The sequence below is a fragment of the Falco peregrinus genome, chromosome Z (genome assembly GCF_023634155.1).
Source record: "Falco peregrinus isolate bFalPer1 chromosome Z, bFalPer1.pri, whole genome shotgun sequence".
Classification (NCBI taxonomy): domain Eukaryota; kingdom Metazoa; phylum Chordata; class Aves; order Falconiformes; family Falconidae; genus Falco; species Falco peregrinus.
In genome coordinates, this window is record NC_073739.1 from 1,048,702 (window position 1) to 1,065,879 (window position 17,178).

Here is a 17,178-nt window from a genome sequence, read left to right on the forward strand (position 1 = left end):
AACTGGGCAGCCCAGAACTGGGCACAGTACTCACATTAGAATTAAGTGTTCTGTATTTCTTCTCTCAGCTGCTTACTTTGCATTGTAACACGCTGCTATTTCATACGCTTTTCATCCCCCAGGCAGGCACAGGTGAATCCTGCCTGCAAGTATCACTGAGCAAAGGTTTCTGAAAGCTAAACCAAAAAATTATTTACTGCTTTCTATACAACTCTATTCGCACACTGTTTTGCAAATCAGTTTCCTTACGCCACCAACTCCACCAAATAATGTGTCAAGAGGTCTGCACTGATCCCAGGATATGACGACTTTTCAGTAGGGAGCTACTGTGGAAGTTTTCTTTTGGCAGCCTCCCTGAGTTCCCTGCAGACCCTTGCGCCCAGCATCTAGACGCGTACAGACAGGAATGAATATTCCTTAAGGAAGTAAAAGGTATTAGCCAATTACGGGAGCATTAGGCAAGTTGCTGCATTCACAATCAGTTAAATTTGTGCCTCTTCTTCTGAGTGCTGGGAGGTGTGTGGAGGGCTTGATAATAAATGTGAGGCTCTTTCAAGGCAATTACTACAAATAAAAAAACTTGCAGCAGCAGAATACTTTCAAGGAGAACCTATACCTACCTGATACAAGAAGTGAGATGTCAGAAACTGACACAGCAAATTATGACAAATTGAGAGTCAGAGGATGAAATGAGTGATGAAATTAGTAAATATCCTCCATTAGCTTGCCTATTTAGGAAGGATACACCTCGGTAAAAAATAAACTGCCAAACCACAGTAATGTAAAAACGTGAATGCCTGTGCCAGAGATGTGTGTCACCTTACACCAGATTAGACACATGAACAATAAGTAGGGGAGAAGCAGATTAGCAGAACAGGGAGAGAAAGCAGCTCTAATTTCCCTTTTTGACATGGTAAAAAAAAAAAATAATCGAAGGCACATATTGCTTATGATAGCAGGTGAAAACGATATTGTAATACAAACAGACATGCACTGCAAAAGCAAAACCTAGCCACAAATAATTAAGACATCTAATTACTTTTTAAAAAAAAAATATTTTGGATGACACTCCTTTGCAGCACTTTGACCTTCCAAGGGAAAAAAAAAAAAAAAAGCAATTAGAGTAGAGCTGAAGGGAAAAGTTGATTCTGATTTTCTGACAAAGGGCTTTCCAAAGCCCTTAGCTGTTACCCAAGCATCTTTCTGATGCCACCAGTGGTGGATGCTACCTGTCTGTGAGTTACCTGTGGTGAGCAGAAGTTTGAATGAGGATTAATCAGAACAGTAATGTGCCTTGAAGGAGGATCTTTTGAAGGAAATTGCCCATGAAAGAGAGAAGTAGAACAAACAGGGAGCAATGGGAAACAGGCAGGGCAGGTCATATGCAGTTACTTCCTAGCCTCAGGTCTGTGTTTTTATAAAACCAGACATGCTTTTGCTTATTTGCAGAAAATGTGTGGAGAAAAGCAAAAGCCTTTGCTTGACTGCAGGTTGGGGAAATTGCCTGTGAAGGTAATTCTTAGTATTTTAGCCATTACTGGCCAAGTGGATGAAGGAGAGTCCTGTGGCGAGGCTACAGCAGTAGGCAAAGGGATCTTTGTTCTCTGGCTAGATCTAGTCAAACAAGTTGTTGCAGTCTTCCCCACTACCTTACACCTCCCAGTGACTCGGTCTCTTAGAGGAGAACAGTATTAACAGCGAAGAGTGGGTGAGATTTACATAGCGTCATTGTAGTACACTCAGCCCATATTGTAGGAAACAACAGCATTCCAGGCTGTGGCTGTACTGCCACTTAGCTGGGGGTTTGACTCAGTGTCTCAGCTCCACTCCACTCCTTACACTTTGCTTTAGCAGAGTCTAGCCCAGGCAGCTGCCTTCAGGCCTGAGGTTTGCCTGCATATCAGCTGCACAGAGAGGGTGAAGGCATGGCTGCTGATAGTCGGTCCAAGGGTTTCATTTCAAATGCTACTCTCACAATGAGTTGTGGAGGAATGAGCTTCTATCAAGCCAAATACGTTAAACTTTAGAAAGCGCGGAGGGGTCTTTGAAATGGAAGTCCCACTCACCTGGCAAAGGAGTGTTGTTATTTCCACATTGCTGTTTGATGAGTGTCTATAAAAATTCAGAAACAGTTGTGGTCCTGCTTTGGAAGGGAAGAAGATGCAGGAAGGACAGGGTTGCACAGTGGCATGCCATGTTTGTAGTCATTTAATGAAGAGCATGGCTACCACATCGGGTTGCTAACAGAGGATCATGTTCACCTTCTGATGGCTTGGGCATAGCTCTACAAATGGGAGCAGAGTGCCTTGGATAGCAGGTGTGTTTTGTACTAGCAGGTTACGCAAAGTTCCCATGGACAGAGCTCTAGGAAAGTATCCCATCACTGACAGCTAATGACAGCCCTCTGGTCCTGTGCTGGGCTTTGTAACATAAGCGAGCGGTGGGGCTGAGGCTGCCCATCCACTAGGGCAACGTGGTGATTCCTCAGGAGTAATAGTGCTGATTCAGCCTGGTCTTAAAAACAGGAAGGTGTGTTGTGGGGTGATGCTGTGCTTTTGAAGCATGCATATGCAGAGGCTATGTGGTGTTTCCATGGTCAAAAGGGGCAGAAGATTGCATATCCTTTGTTTCAAATCTTCCTGACATCCAGTGCAGCATCTGCATTAAATTCTTGACTCGTTGAACTGGGTCTGACAGCCTATGATTTAATTTCGCTGCAGATTGAATATTGACAGCCTGGAGGCGTTACTTGCTGCTGACACCTTGATAGATGTTTATGGCTTGATGTGTAGAATGTGGCATCGGCTGCCTTCCTTAACATTACTTTGAAAACAGAAAATAAACTATTGTGAAGAAGATTATGGTGAACAAGCATACCACTGTGAACGTTGCCACATTGTACTAAGTAGATATGGAAACTGTAATGCTTTCTGTGATACATATAATTATTTTTTATGCCTTTCAAAGCTTTTGAGGAACAGATATCCTGCTGAGATTAAGCCATTAGCACAAAATACAGAACAAAATACCTTGCTCTGTTTTTCTTTTTGCAGTATTGAAAGTTAATCAGGCACCTTTGCATAGCATTGGGAAAAAAAAAACAAAACATCTCAGATGCATTTTGCTGGATTAAAGAGCAAATCCAACCCTTGGCATGAACACGTGGACTCATAGTATAAATTAGCATTCCGCTAACTGCAGTGGTGTTATGCAGATGGTTAATATAATGTCAAACACAGCCAAGAGTTGAGGGATCAAATTCCCATGGGAGGAATGACAAGGAAATAAACAACCCTCAAGTAAAGTGTCTTGTCTTGAGAGCTGTTCTCCAGCCTGTACAAAGAGGAGAATGATAATTTTATTTGGGTACTCAGATTTTCGCGTGTTCCTGGGAGTGTTGGAAAAGGTGTGTGACTGCTGCTTTGAAGACAAACTCTAATGAAGTTGCAGAGGAAGGAGAAGATCCATGCTCTGCCAGAAGGCAGCTCCCTTGATCTGGCACCAGCTGTCGCCTGTCTGACCAGATCTTGTCATCTTCAACGTCAGGTGTAATAAAGAAGTCATACTGGAAAGCGTGAACATTTTCAAATAAAAGCTGAAGTTTAAAATTTTGTTGTGCAAGGAGCAACATGCAAGAGTATCAGTCTCCAAACGTGATCCATAACTGCTAAGCTCGCTAGCTGAGGGGTAAGTCACTGCTATGGCTCACTCTTGTGAATGGCACAGGTGGTGCTGGTACAGGATATGAAGAAGGGGGCATAATCAGTGCCTAGTCTGTTGCTGATTGGCCGGGGTGTGGAGAAGAGATCAGAGAGACATCGCTTTCACTGTGGTAACCTTACACAGGCACAAGTTCTTTGGACCAGAATAAGTAATGAAAACAGAGCAAAACAGAGCCATAGAACCATAGAACTGTTTAGGTTGGAAAAGATCATCAAATCAAACTGTTAACCCAGCACGGCCAAGTCCATCACTAAGCCATGTTGCTAAGCACCGCATCTATGCCTTTTTTAAAGACCTCCAGGGATGGTGATTCCAGCACCTCCCTGGGCAGCCTGTTCCAATGCTTGACCACCTTTTCAGTGAAGAAAATTTTCTTAATATTTAATCTAAACCTGCCCTGGCATAATGTGAGGCCATTCCCTCTTGTCCTGCTGCTTTTTACTTGGGAGACAGGACTGACCCCCACCAGCCTACAACCTTCTTCCAGGTAGCTGTAGAGAGCAATAAGGTCCCCCCCGAGTCTCCTCCTCTCCAGACTAAACAAGCCCAGTTCCCTCAGCTGCTCCTCACGAGATTTGTTCTCTAGACCCTTCACCAGTTTCACTGCCCGGCTCTGGACACACTGCAGCACCTCTATGTCCCTCTTGAAGTGAGGGGCCCAAAACTGAACACAACATTCAAGATGCAGCCTCAGCAGTGCCGAGTACAGGGGGATGATCACTGCCCTGGTCCTTGCTGGCCACACCGTTTCAGACACAAGCCAGGATGCTCTTGGCTGCCTTAGCCACCTGGGCACACTGCTGGCTCATGCCCAGCCGGCCGTCACCCAGCACCCCCAGGTCCTTTTCCACCAAGCAGCTTTCTAACCACTCTCCCCCAAGCCCGTAGTGTTGCGTGGGGTTGTTGTGACCCAAGTGCAGGACCCGTCACTTCTCCTTGTTGAAATTCATACAATCAGCCTCAGCCCATAGGTCCAGCCGGCCCAGATCCCTCTGCAGAGCCTTGCTGCCCTCCAGCAGATCAACAGTCCTGCCCCAGCTTGGTGTCATCTGCAGACTTACTGAGGATGCACTGAATCCCCTCATCCAGATTGTTGATAAAGCTACTAAATAGGACCGACCCCAATACTGAGCCCTGGGGAACACCACTTGTGACTGGCCAACAGCTGGAGGTAACTCCATTTACTATCAATCGTTGGGCTCGGCTGTCCATCCAGCTTTTAACCCAGCGTGGAGTACACCCGTTCAAGTCCTGAGCAGCCAGTAGCTCCAGAAGAATGCTGTGGGAGATGGTGTCGAGGCCTTTACTAAGGTTCAGGTAGACAACTGTGGTGATGCAGGTTGAGGCAGACTGAAAAAACATTATGTCTGCATGGCTGGGTTCGGACAAAATGGCCTTTATTGTTTATACAAATTATTTATATACCTTAGACAGTACATGTGTCAGACCCTGACAGGTGTTTGTGTTCTTCCTCTTGCTTGCTATTTGCTGTTGCTGTAGGTGCCCGTATGCTGCGGTTCTAAATTCCAGTTCTTCACACCCTGTTTACACACCTGACAATTTGTGGCTGTCTTAAAGGTACACGGCTAAGTCTTTGAAGTCAACTAACCTGTCTGCAGACCTGCTGCAGACCCCAACAGACAATATCCACAGACTTTCGCTCATCCACTAGCAGTGTCGTCTTGTCATAGAAGGAGATGAGTTTCTCCAAGCAGGACCTGCCTTTATGAACTCATGCTGACTGGGCCTGATCCCCTGATTGTCCTGCATGTGCTGCGTGGTGGCACTCAGGGTGATATGCTCCTTAACCTTCCCCGGCACCGAGGTCAGGCTGATGGTCCTGTAGTTTCCCAGATCCTCCTTCCTGCCCTTCTCGTGGATGAGCGTCACACTGGCTAACCTCCATGTTTCTGAGACCTCTCCAGTTTGCCAGGACTGCTGATAAATGATGGGGAGTGGCTTGGTGAGCTCCTCGACCAGCTCCCTCAGTACCCTGGGGTGGAGGCCATCTGGCCCCATAGACTTGTGAGTGTCTAATCGGAGGAGCAGGTCACTAACCATTTCCTCCTGGGCTGTGGGGATTGCATTCAGCTCCTAGTCTCTGTCTTCCAGCTCAGGGGGCTGAGTACCCTGAGGGTAACTGCTCTTGCTGTTAAAGACTGAGGGAAAGAAAGCATTAAGTACAGCAGCCTTTTCCTTACATGCCTTGTAACGAACTGGCACATGTACAGTTTGTTCCGCAGACTGCAGGGCACAAAACAGCTGGCAGAAGGGGCTTTTGCAAGACACATTTCAGCCCACAGCAGCTGATGAGAGAAGTGCTTGCCTAGTGGAGAAAAATGACAGAAAGATGCGCTTTGGGGTTCTGCACATAAAAGCCGATCCTGATTCAGTGCTTGAAAGATGGGAAACCCTTGCTTCTCTAGCTGTTCACAGGTTATTTTTCTTTTCCTAATCTTTTCCAAGGAGTTCACTGAGTGCCGTTTCTGTATGGCAGAGTTGCACAGTCAGTGGGGATTTCATAGGACACACTTTTCAAAAGCATTTGCTGTTGGCCTGACCTTGTCCTCACTGGCACCACTGAGAATTTTACCATTGACTTCCAAATAGGATGGAGTCTGGCTGCTGAAATTTTGCCAGTGGTTGCTTCTTTTGAAATCATCAGTGCCTCTATTTATATGTATCATTTGTTCATGAAAATGATTTTAGCACATCTCTGAAGATTTTAATTAGAATTCTGCACAACACTGAAGTAATTTTATTCTTTCATGCATAAACTTATTATGTTGAGAAGATAAAAAGCTCATCCCTCAGCTTTAGTGTTGCTAAGTGCTCAAGCATCTTTCTTAAGGTGCCCTCAAGCAGACATTTCACTGGAATGAGGCTGTGGCAGAAAGATGCCCATTACTAGCCAAAATACTATCTTCAGAATGAAATATTTCCTCCATTTGTGTTAAAGTTTCTCTCAGATTTCAAAGTTGGAGAAGCTGAAGCTTTTTGGTTAAAAGGAAATCCAAAGCTCGTGTTCAAAAGACAAGCATTTTTGCATCTTAGAGGTGTTCCCTTGTCCTGCACTCCTGTGAGTGTGTCTGTGATTCTGCCCTTTGAATCCAGCCGACTGACCCAGATGTTAGAGCTGTGATCAGAAATACTAAACCCGGGTGTGGATCCTGGCTTCCTGTGCAGTTAATCTTGCTCAAGCCAGGAAATATGGGTAGCATTTATGAGAGCTCTGTAAGTGTCCATGCTGTCCAAACCTGCCTATTCCACTTAGAACAGAAATTTGTGTGGTTCTTGAATGCTGTAAAGATTTAGGATTCCAGAAAAAAGATGTTTTCCTGTATTGACAACCAAATTAGACCCAAGATGATGGTCCAATTACTTCAGTGTCCAAATTTCTGGATACTTTTCTGGTGTATCAACTTGAAGTTTGAGAACCTCCATCATTACATTGCCTATAAAGGCCTTAATTACAGTATTCAATACAGGGTGTCCATAGTCGGGATTCAGTTAGCCAGTCAATTTTCTTTCCATAATCCCATATGTCTTCCCACAGGTTTCCTAAATTCCTTTAGTCAGAGGCTATATAGGAGATTAATCAGCAGATCTACAACTCCTCTATTACTGTCTTCTATTATTGCTTAAGTCAAATATACATTTAAACCATGGATGCTTGAGAATTAAATTAATCGTGACTTAGGTATGGGAAAAGACCATTAATCAGCAGGCTTCCAGGGATCCTCTGATCATCCTCTCACTTTCTTCTTTCTTGCTGAAACATAGCTTGGCCATTTTATTAATTCAAAGATTTGCAAAACTAGGACACATTTACCTAGTTCTCATTGGAAATAACCTTTGATATCCTTATCCTGATTGGCCATCTAATAACTTCGTCATATGCAGAATTGTGTAACTCCTGTCCTCTCTCAGGGCGGGGGGGGACACACGACACACCAGTACGCTGGGAAGGTATCGATCACAGAGTAAATTTGAGACTTCAGAAGCCAGGAAAATAAAATAATCTCATTTTCTTATACTTATGAGCTTTTTTTATTTTATCAATCAATTAATTTGTAAAAACTATATGATCAGTGAACTGAGAAAAAAATCATAAAACATGGTTATTCATGCAATGCTGCTATTTCACATGTTTGGGTGATTAATATTTCAATTATTTGGTATTTTTTACTTAAAGAAAATACATGAAAATGATATATTAATTGAAGACATAAAAGGACATTAAAAAGCTGTGGTTTGAGCAGACTCTTTTCCTAGAACAGAACTGCAGTTTATAGCAATCCCTAGAAATAAAGTTAACAGCGGCGTTCCTTTTTTCTGCACACTTCCAAACCTCAGCAGAAGAATAGAGCTTTAGAGGCTTGTTACATTAAACTCATCTTCTGATTCTTTCTTTTTTTTTTTCCACTGTGCTACAAAGGTATTCCAAGGTTTTGTGGATAATGATTACTCAGAGAAAGAAAGAAATATTTGAGGAAAACAATGGAGTAATTTATACTGTAGTGTCTTCCTTTTTGAGTTTTGAAGAAAATGAGAAGGAAATTGAAAGGACCCAGATAAAAAAATCCTGAAGAACTGAGTCAGAAAGATCAAGGAAGGCAATGCTGTTTCGGAGTGTAGGTGATGTGGTGTAATGCCAGCATGTTCCTGTCAAAATCTAATGGCTCCATTACCTGATTCTGCCCTTTACAGTAACATTATACCACCATTAAAGTGATATTCCTCAGCATGTTTGCCCTATTGCTATTTTCAAATACAGTGCACACTTATCAAACACTATCAAATATTCAAAGAAATAATTGAGCAATTTTGTTTTGCATGGCATTTGATTTCAGAACTCTTGGGGAGTCACTATATGTGCTATATCCACATTTTAGTAAATGAAGCTGTACCCTAGAGACTGCTAATGATACAACAGTGTGCAACCGAAGCAAATACGTACCTCTATAAAGCAAAGTATTTTTTAGGTACCTGATAGTGCTGCGCTTTTAAACTATATCTTTAATGGTGTCAATATTTGATAAGGTAATTGTCAGGCCTGTGCCACGAAGAAGGTACTTACATTTCCTTCCATTTTAGTCAATGTAGAAGATTTCCTTCAATATCCTATAAGATGAACATTTCAGAAGGTCAGCCTTGCAAGAAGGTACCCTTCAGTCACATCAATAGAAGCACAGCTGGCTGAGTACTTTTCACATTACTTTTCCAGAGGAGAATACTTGAGTCATTAAAACACAAGCTGATTGGGCATAAAGGGCCCTTTCAATAAGATTGCCATTACCAAAAAAAAAGTGTAAAAGCAAAGATTCCAGTTATTCCAGTTTAAAGAGCAGTGTTCAGAGTACGCAGAACAAACACTTATTTGGAGCTGAAACATGATCTATAGCAAGTACTGCAGATGAAATACATCAAGTCTTCAGGATTATTGAAACCAAGTATTTGTTGGCTCACTTTGATTTGAACAAGACTTTTGCTTTTCAAGCTTCTTTGAAGGTTTGAAATTTTGGCTTGTCAAAAATTCTTGCAGGTGGGGAAAATGTTTTCATTCCCCTTTTAAACAGTCTGTTCTGAATGCAAAGGAGAAAAACTTTTCTATGCATAGCTTTGAAAGCCTTTTGCTCATTTGTACCGCAGACACCATGTACAAGCTCTAACCTCGATGCATAGGGCACTAAGTGAACTTATTTCCAGTTTTCCTTCTGATAAAACAGTGCTTGACTGCCTAAGCTATTGAAGGGTCCCTATTAGCTATTACTGATGACAGAACCTAATTGATAAGATAGATACAAATACTGAAGTTGGCCTAATTGCCTCCAGCAAAATGCAGTGGTGCACATATTGGAACTATCTAAAGTAACCTTCCTATAGACTATCCATAAGGATGCTTATGCTTCATTTTCCTTCATCTGCTGTTGATAACTGATGGTTTTCTATCATAAGGGGTCTTGCATGCCTGCAGGAAGTTGAATGCAGAAAATGATGCTATGAAAAACAAGATAAAGGACACCATTTTGTGTGTGGTTATTCTGGCAGTAAGTTTCAGAAATGCTTTTTGTTATTTTTGATATATTGTCAGGTGAAGCATGTCTTGATTGGGGAAAAAGAAAGTTTTCTTACAGTTTACCTTGCACAGATTGGATGAGAATCACAGCAGAGTGGTTCTTCTGGGTCTAATCCTCTTGACCATGCCCTTTTAAGTACTTCAGCTGCAAGGCTTCCTCACTGTGTGTTTTATTTTTCAGTCTGCCATGCCCACATACCAGCCTGGGTTGCTGATGGGCTTAAAGGTTTCTCTTGCCATGTAGCAATTGTTTCTTTCTTGTTTCAAAATTATACCTCCTAGGGTAGCTGGCTTTTGAGACTTCTTTTCTAGCTCCGCAGCAGCAGAAGGGGAAGAAAACATGCCCTGTTCTGATTTGTAGCATTCTGCCCTTGATGAATTGTGGTAGTGACCTGATTAATATCACTGCCTGCCTTGGGAAATCACCAGCCTCAACAGCATGACATTGTATTGGAACAGGCTTCTGAACTGCTGGAAAGTGCAGGGATGAGGGGAGACATTTCTGCCTTGACTTCCATTTCTAAGTTAATCTCTAGGTGTCCTGTACACAGGCAGATTTCTGGCTGATTTCCTGCAGTGGAGTGTGTGTAATTATTTGAGATCAGCCAGTTGTGGTGGTGCATTTCACCCCCTTCCCAGGGAGGTGCCACTCTATGACCTCAGGAGTCCCAGTTAGGCCTTGGTGTTTGAGTAAAGAGTTGGATGGTTAGGCGCCCCTTGATTGTACCAACAACACTTGCATGACTAAGGTGGGGAGCAGAATTCCCGTTGCCTAGCCAAGGTGGAAGCAAGAACCATAATCGGTCATCCCTTGACAGCCTTGGGACATTGTTGACCTGAACTGTAGCCTGAGTGGAACGGTACCTTTGTCATTGACAATTGACCAACGCAGATCAAGGCCAGGATGGAAATTTATGGATGACCAAAGCAAATCATCTCCAACCCTATAAAGAGTGGTCCAAGTCAGACCCTTTGAGCTGTCCTGGAGCACAGCAGGCTGCAGCCAGCACCTCCCTCCAAGTGGGATGGTGCTCAGACCTTGTGAACTCCCAAGGCTGCCGTACTAGGGGCACTGTTGCTGAAAGCTGACAACAGAGCCCGGGCTGATACTCCTGCTCCTCAAGGCTCAACCCTTCGCCAGTAAGAAATGCAAAGGCATTCATCGTGAGTATTTCACTGAACTCAAGTGGGACTATCAATAGGTAAACCTTTGTACATTTATACATGTATTTCTATACACCTATTCCTTTTTGTCTGTGTGCATGTGTCCGAGCGTTCAAATTGATTTAGATACCTCATAACCGATACTGTATTGCCATTTCAGATCTGTAATTAAATCATTGTTATAATTGAAACAAATCCTATTGAACTGCTCTGTAAATGTTAAATGAATTGATGATTAAGTGCTGTGACAATTTTGTGACCAACTTCAAACTGTGAATAAAATCTTACTCCCTGTATACCCTCTAGATACAACCCGTTGTCCAAGTCTGAGACTAGGATTCAATCTGGCCACACCTAAAATCTATAAAGAGTTTAGAAAGCAAGGGGGTCCATTCTGAACCTCATGACTTTCTTTTACTCTTTTGTCCTACTCTTTATACCTTTTCTATTAAACATAAACCGTTGACCAAGTCTGAGACTAAGATCAGATCTAGCTGCACTAAAACTCTATGGAAGCATTAAGAAAGCAAGGGGGTCCACTCTGAACCTTGTGACTCAATGATAGGGTCTCCTTTACCCTTTATGCCTTAAACCTCTGTATATATCATTTTGGCTTAATTTGAACTGGATTTGATTTTTCTTTTAACTTGATTTTTAATTTGATTTCCCTTTGTGTGTTCTATCCGTGTAATAAGTAATAGAGTGAAACTTGCCATCCAACTTTGTGAAGTCACACTCCCACAAACTCGGATTAAAACTATTTCACTCATACCTTTGATGGTGATTCTTTAAGCAACTTAACATAAGCCAAGCATTCGTGACACAAGTATATATGAAAATAAGGACTAAACCTGCAACATCTTAAAATTGCTTAAAGTCTTGCTCACAGCTCGCTGCCTCCATGGGGTGTTTTAATCACCTGCTTCACTATTTCTCCCCTCTCCCAAGTCAACAAAACAGAAAGGTAGTATATGTGTAAATAAAAGAGATTCTCAGATTTCCTTTCTGATTTTTTTGAATCGGCATCCTGTTTGTTAGCGTGCTTTCCACATTAGACTGAAAGTTAAGTTCTGCCTTGAATGTGAAGTTATCCTCTGAACGAAGCAGTTAGAATTTGGAGGTGCTTTCTGGGACTGGCCTGAAAGGTAACACAAGTCAGGGCTGCAGCTGAGCTGTTACGAGTGCACCCCAGCAACTGGGCCCTGATGGGGCTGTGAAGAGGACCTTGCCTTATGTCCACTTCGGAACAAGAAGCAATCCCCACTCTTGGGTTGGATGGCTTCTTGTTGCCTTCCACAACAATTAATCATCAGGATCTCTTCCAGAGCTGAACAACTGGTCTTTCCCATAGCGTCCTTCTGTGTCAGGAAATAACCTGCCATAGTGATGGAGTCATCTTTATAAAAGATTTTAACAAAACAGGCATCTAGAGCTTACCTGTAAACTGTTCCAGTTAAAAGTGCTTACCAGTGATGAGTTAACTAAGCACGGCTTCTCTGGAGGTGTCTGGCAACAAGGAACTCTTTCTAGCAATACCGATGCTTTTTTGGTAGATCTTGAAGGTTGGCAGCTCCTTGAAAGGGGATTCAGTCTCTTTCTCTCCCTGAAATCCTTAGAACTAAGCCCAAGAGTCTGGAATTCCCCTTAGTGCTGAGATCGTCTTAATATCAATAAAATATCTTTTTGCAAGTGAAGGTATGAGATACCTGTGTGCTGTGTTTCCAGTAGGGGTTTTAGCAATTGCATTTTCATAGCCTGGCTTCTCACCATGGTTACTTTAGATGTTCCTGGTGAAGCAACTGGATAATCAGGCTAGTTCTCCAAAGATGGCAAAAAGACAATCAGAACAGATGGTCCGCAATGATTGCTTGCAGGATGTTCTAAGTATAAGCCTGCTGCATACTGTATCTGCACAACCGACTGCAGGGAGGACAAGAAGGAATAGATTTCTAGCTGGAAGATCAAGAAAAATAACATGTTATCACACCCGAATAATTCTAGGCCATGCCTACCAGTAAGATACCCAAAACACCCTCTTTCCCACCACCAGCGGGAAGGAGTGACCAGTATTTTGTACCTCGACAGTTAAAAGCTGGCTGCCTTGTTGGATGGTCCTGTCTCACAGCTATGGATTCCCTGTTAACGGAAACAAGGACAGACAGTGAATGTGGACACAGGGAGAGATTCAAGAGTGTCCTTGTCCAGTTCCTTTCACCCTCCTTGGAGATGATGCAATTAGTTGCAAGGACAGTTGTGAACTGCCACTTGGAGGAAATCCAAAGAAGTAAAGAAGAAAAATAACTTCTAAACCACCAAATGTACAAACTGTGCTCCTTAGGGTATGTGACATATACTACTGCTGGTTTGGGCATAAAAAATCCAATGCTATCACACTAATGAATGCCTAAGCATTATATAATTTTTGCATTCACAGTGTAATGCATTCTATAAAAAGCAGTCTCACAGAAATCAGCGGCACCACCCTGTGAGAACAAATGCAGTTTTCTGTCCCATTTATGATTCTCTTGCATTTTAAACACCACAATAACATTGCCAGGGAAGCAGTCTGGTCCGAAAGGAGATGGATTCTCATTGTTTTAATTCATGGAGCAATTATTGTTTCATGTATGATACATAGTGAAAACTCTTTGAAGTTAACTTATAAAATGTGGGTCACTTTGAAGAAGCAGAATGTGAAGCTACTTTGCTTCAAAGCCACGATGCTCTGTTTTCATTCCTGTCTTTTGGTTTCTCAGCTGCACCTTGATAATGGAAAAAGGGAGAACACTTGAGAGAGATACTGTTCTGGGAAGATGAAGAAAAGAAGAAAATGGGGCAGCAATGAGGGTGCCTTCTTCTGTACTCAGGACAGATTAGAAATAATTCAACAAATTTATCTTATTGATAGTACATTTCCTTTGCAATGTTCCCATCAGAGGCAAGAACGAAGCTGTTACCATCTTTAAGGGTACAATTTCGGCTCCATAGAGAAGGACAGCATCCGGTGATTGCCTGCCATTTCAACTGGCACATGCAGAGGAGGAAGAGTAAGGTGGAAGAAGAGAAAACTGGTCAAGGAGAGGGGCAAGAATTAATAAATGAGAGACAGTAAGTATTTTAATGAGTTGTCATTTTGAACAGCGTCATTTGTGAGTCCAACACAGAGACGTCTGCCTTTGTAGGAAACCATTTCAAAAATCTCGTCCATTTTTTACACTGACTGTGGAAAACATATACCCAACTTAAATAGGTTTGATATTATGAGCTGAAACATTGTGGGCAGGAGGAGCAGTTCCTTTCTGAATACCTCTGAGAACTCACAAAAGTGGGGGTTTTTGTGTGTGTGGTCATAAATACATGCATTCCTGTATTTCTCATACAAAATACTGATGTAATTGACTTTGTATTTGGATTGATATTGTGAACGGAATGTGACTGAGAACACGTGAGGAAGAATTAGGCAGAGGTTGGACATTTTAGCCATCAACAGCCCCTCCTTATTTCCTTGATTCCTCTCCTACCTATTTGCATGCCAAAATACTATTGTGTTCCCACCACATTCATTGTGATCCCACAATGCAATCCAGGCACCCAGCAAGGAGGAACTAGAGAGATGACCAGCTAGATGTTTTTCTTGTGTGGTTGTACTGGAGGCCATATTGCTGTGGTCTCTGCAGACCAAAGCCTAAAGGCCCTTCTTAATTCCAACTGATAGGTTGCGGGGGGGGGGGGGGGGGGGGTGGGGTTGTGTGTGTGTGTGAACCCTTTCCTTTTTTTTTTTTTTTTTCTTCTTCTCCCCCCCACCCACCCCCACCCCCCCTAGGTGAAGCCATCAAGGAAATTAAAATGTAGTTCTGGAAATCTTCAGGAATGGCTGAAACTGAAGTTTCTCTCTGAAGTAATTTACTGACTCCTCATTCAAAATTTGTCTCTCAAGCCATGTGGACTTTGGGTGTTCTTCAACAGGAGTCCACTTGCAGTTTATTGCTGTACTCAGAACAATGGTGGGGAGAAGGGAAACAAGCTGGCACAGCTATTTGCAGTTTCCAAGGCTTCTATCAGAGTCCTCCACAAAAGGCTATTTAACTAACAGCATAATATGCACTAAAGTGAGACATGCAGTGATGAGTAGTAGAATGAAATGTAGTCACATAACAGGAGTTGTGGATAGCACTCAAGGCCAGATGGTAAAAACATTGTTCACTGCAAAACAGTGTCCGACTGACGAGGAAAAATTGTAAGGAGAATAGACTACTATGGCAAATAGTGCCATATATATTGCTTAGATACTGGATTAATCCAACATTTCATTATTTATTTTTAAATGGATATAGCAAAAATGTGCAAAAGATGATGGAAACAGTGATAGAAATTAGGAGGTGACAGAAGCTTCTAAGGAAAAAAAAAAAAGACTGAAAGAAGCAGGAGAGGAATGGGAGGGCGTGACAAAAATATACAGAATATCAGACGACATGTTTTCAGTACTTCAGGAAAAAGGGAGTGCTGCAAATTGCCCGTTCTTGCAGAAGGTGAAGCTACCAACATGCCATTGGACAAAGTATCTCACAGACCACGCAGGCTTGCATAAACCTGATGGAATCTGAGATGGAAAAATAAAGTTGGAGAGGATCTTGCGGATGGTCTGAAAAAAGAAAACTTGTTTGTCCTGAGACTACGGGTGCAGACTGAGATTATTCCTTGGCTGTTGTCTATATTTGGTGGACGATAAGATGTACTGGGTGCACTGGGCCAGGTTTTGGTAGCGGTGGGACTGCAGGGGTGGCCTCTGTGGGAGGAGGCCAGGGGCTGCTCCAGGGTGGTCATGCCTGGTTCCAGCCAGCTCCAACAGATCCATCCACAGGACACAGCCCAGACCCTCAGCCATGGGTGGGGTGGTTCTGTCAAAACGTATTTAAGGCAGAAAACCTTTCAATGCTTGTCTTCGTTTCCCACTGCTCGTATCTATTTTATTTGGCAAAAAATGAATTCATTTCCCCAAGTCAAATGTTTTTTGCCCAAGACAGTGAACGGTAAACAATGCCCCAGTCCTTAAGCAGACCCACAGTTCTCTCATCTCACCGAGGAGGGTGAGTGAGCAGCTGGGTGGGTGTTTGGCTGTTTGCCACAGCTAAGCCACCCAGATGTGCATCAGTTCAATGTGTTAAGCTCACACACACGAGGGAAACATTTGGGGGTTTTGAGAGAGCGTGCTGATGTCTGCATCAGTTCCATTGATACTTTCTGTAGTTCTGTTTTCCAAACATAGGGTATTTCTGGGAGTATTATTTCATGAAATGTTTTCTTGAAAAGTGGACTTCAGAGGTAGTTGAGGAAAAAGAGCTCTGCAATATCATATACCAGAGACCTATTTCCAAGATGCAATACAGTTCGTATTTTTGTTCCATCAAAAAACATGAATTGCAGCATAAGTGACGGTTATCAGTGAAAAAGACTTCGCTGCAGCTGTGGTTGGTGCTGAGGTTAAATGCTAAGGCTTCTGCCTCTACATGTTGAGAAGCTGCTCTCTTCCCTGGTTTTGTTTCTGCTTAGTGAATGTGCCGAGTCCTGGGTGGTGTCTTTGCAGGATTAATGCATAGATCACAAGTACTGGCACTCTGTGTGCTCAGTTTGTACAGAAAACAAATTGTTTATTGCCTTCTGGCAAATGGGAAGAATGAAATGTTCCCTTCACATCATGCCCTAATCAGCTTTGTGAGGCTCAGAAGCTTTTTCTACATGAGAGATCACTCAAGGATACAGCAGTTAGCTTTCAAATGGTTTGGAACCACCTGCACATCATGAAAGCAAACGCTTTAAACGTTGTGCCAATAGCATATTTTTTTTAGCTGTTTTTGTAATGGTTTATTTCAATCCACATGTGAGGATACTCTGATCCTTTTGGATGTGATACAGTGGATGTTCACAGCTACCTGAGAGAATCCCTCTCACAGGACCAAACTGGGAACATAAACTGGACACCAAAGTTATTCTACAGCAGAAGGTTACTTGGAGAAATTTTGTAGTAGTTGCTCTTTAAATGTGTATGTGCTTATTACATACAAACAGAGATATGTTTATAAGAAATAATAATATATAATCATACATAGATGTCTAAGTTGTCTGAGCAGATGAACATCTAGATATGAATAATAATATAAATGTGCATTTAGAGGTTTCTAAATATGTATAAATACATAAAGGTATGTGCGTAC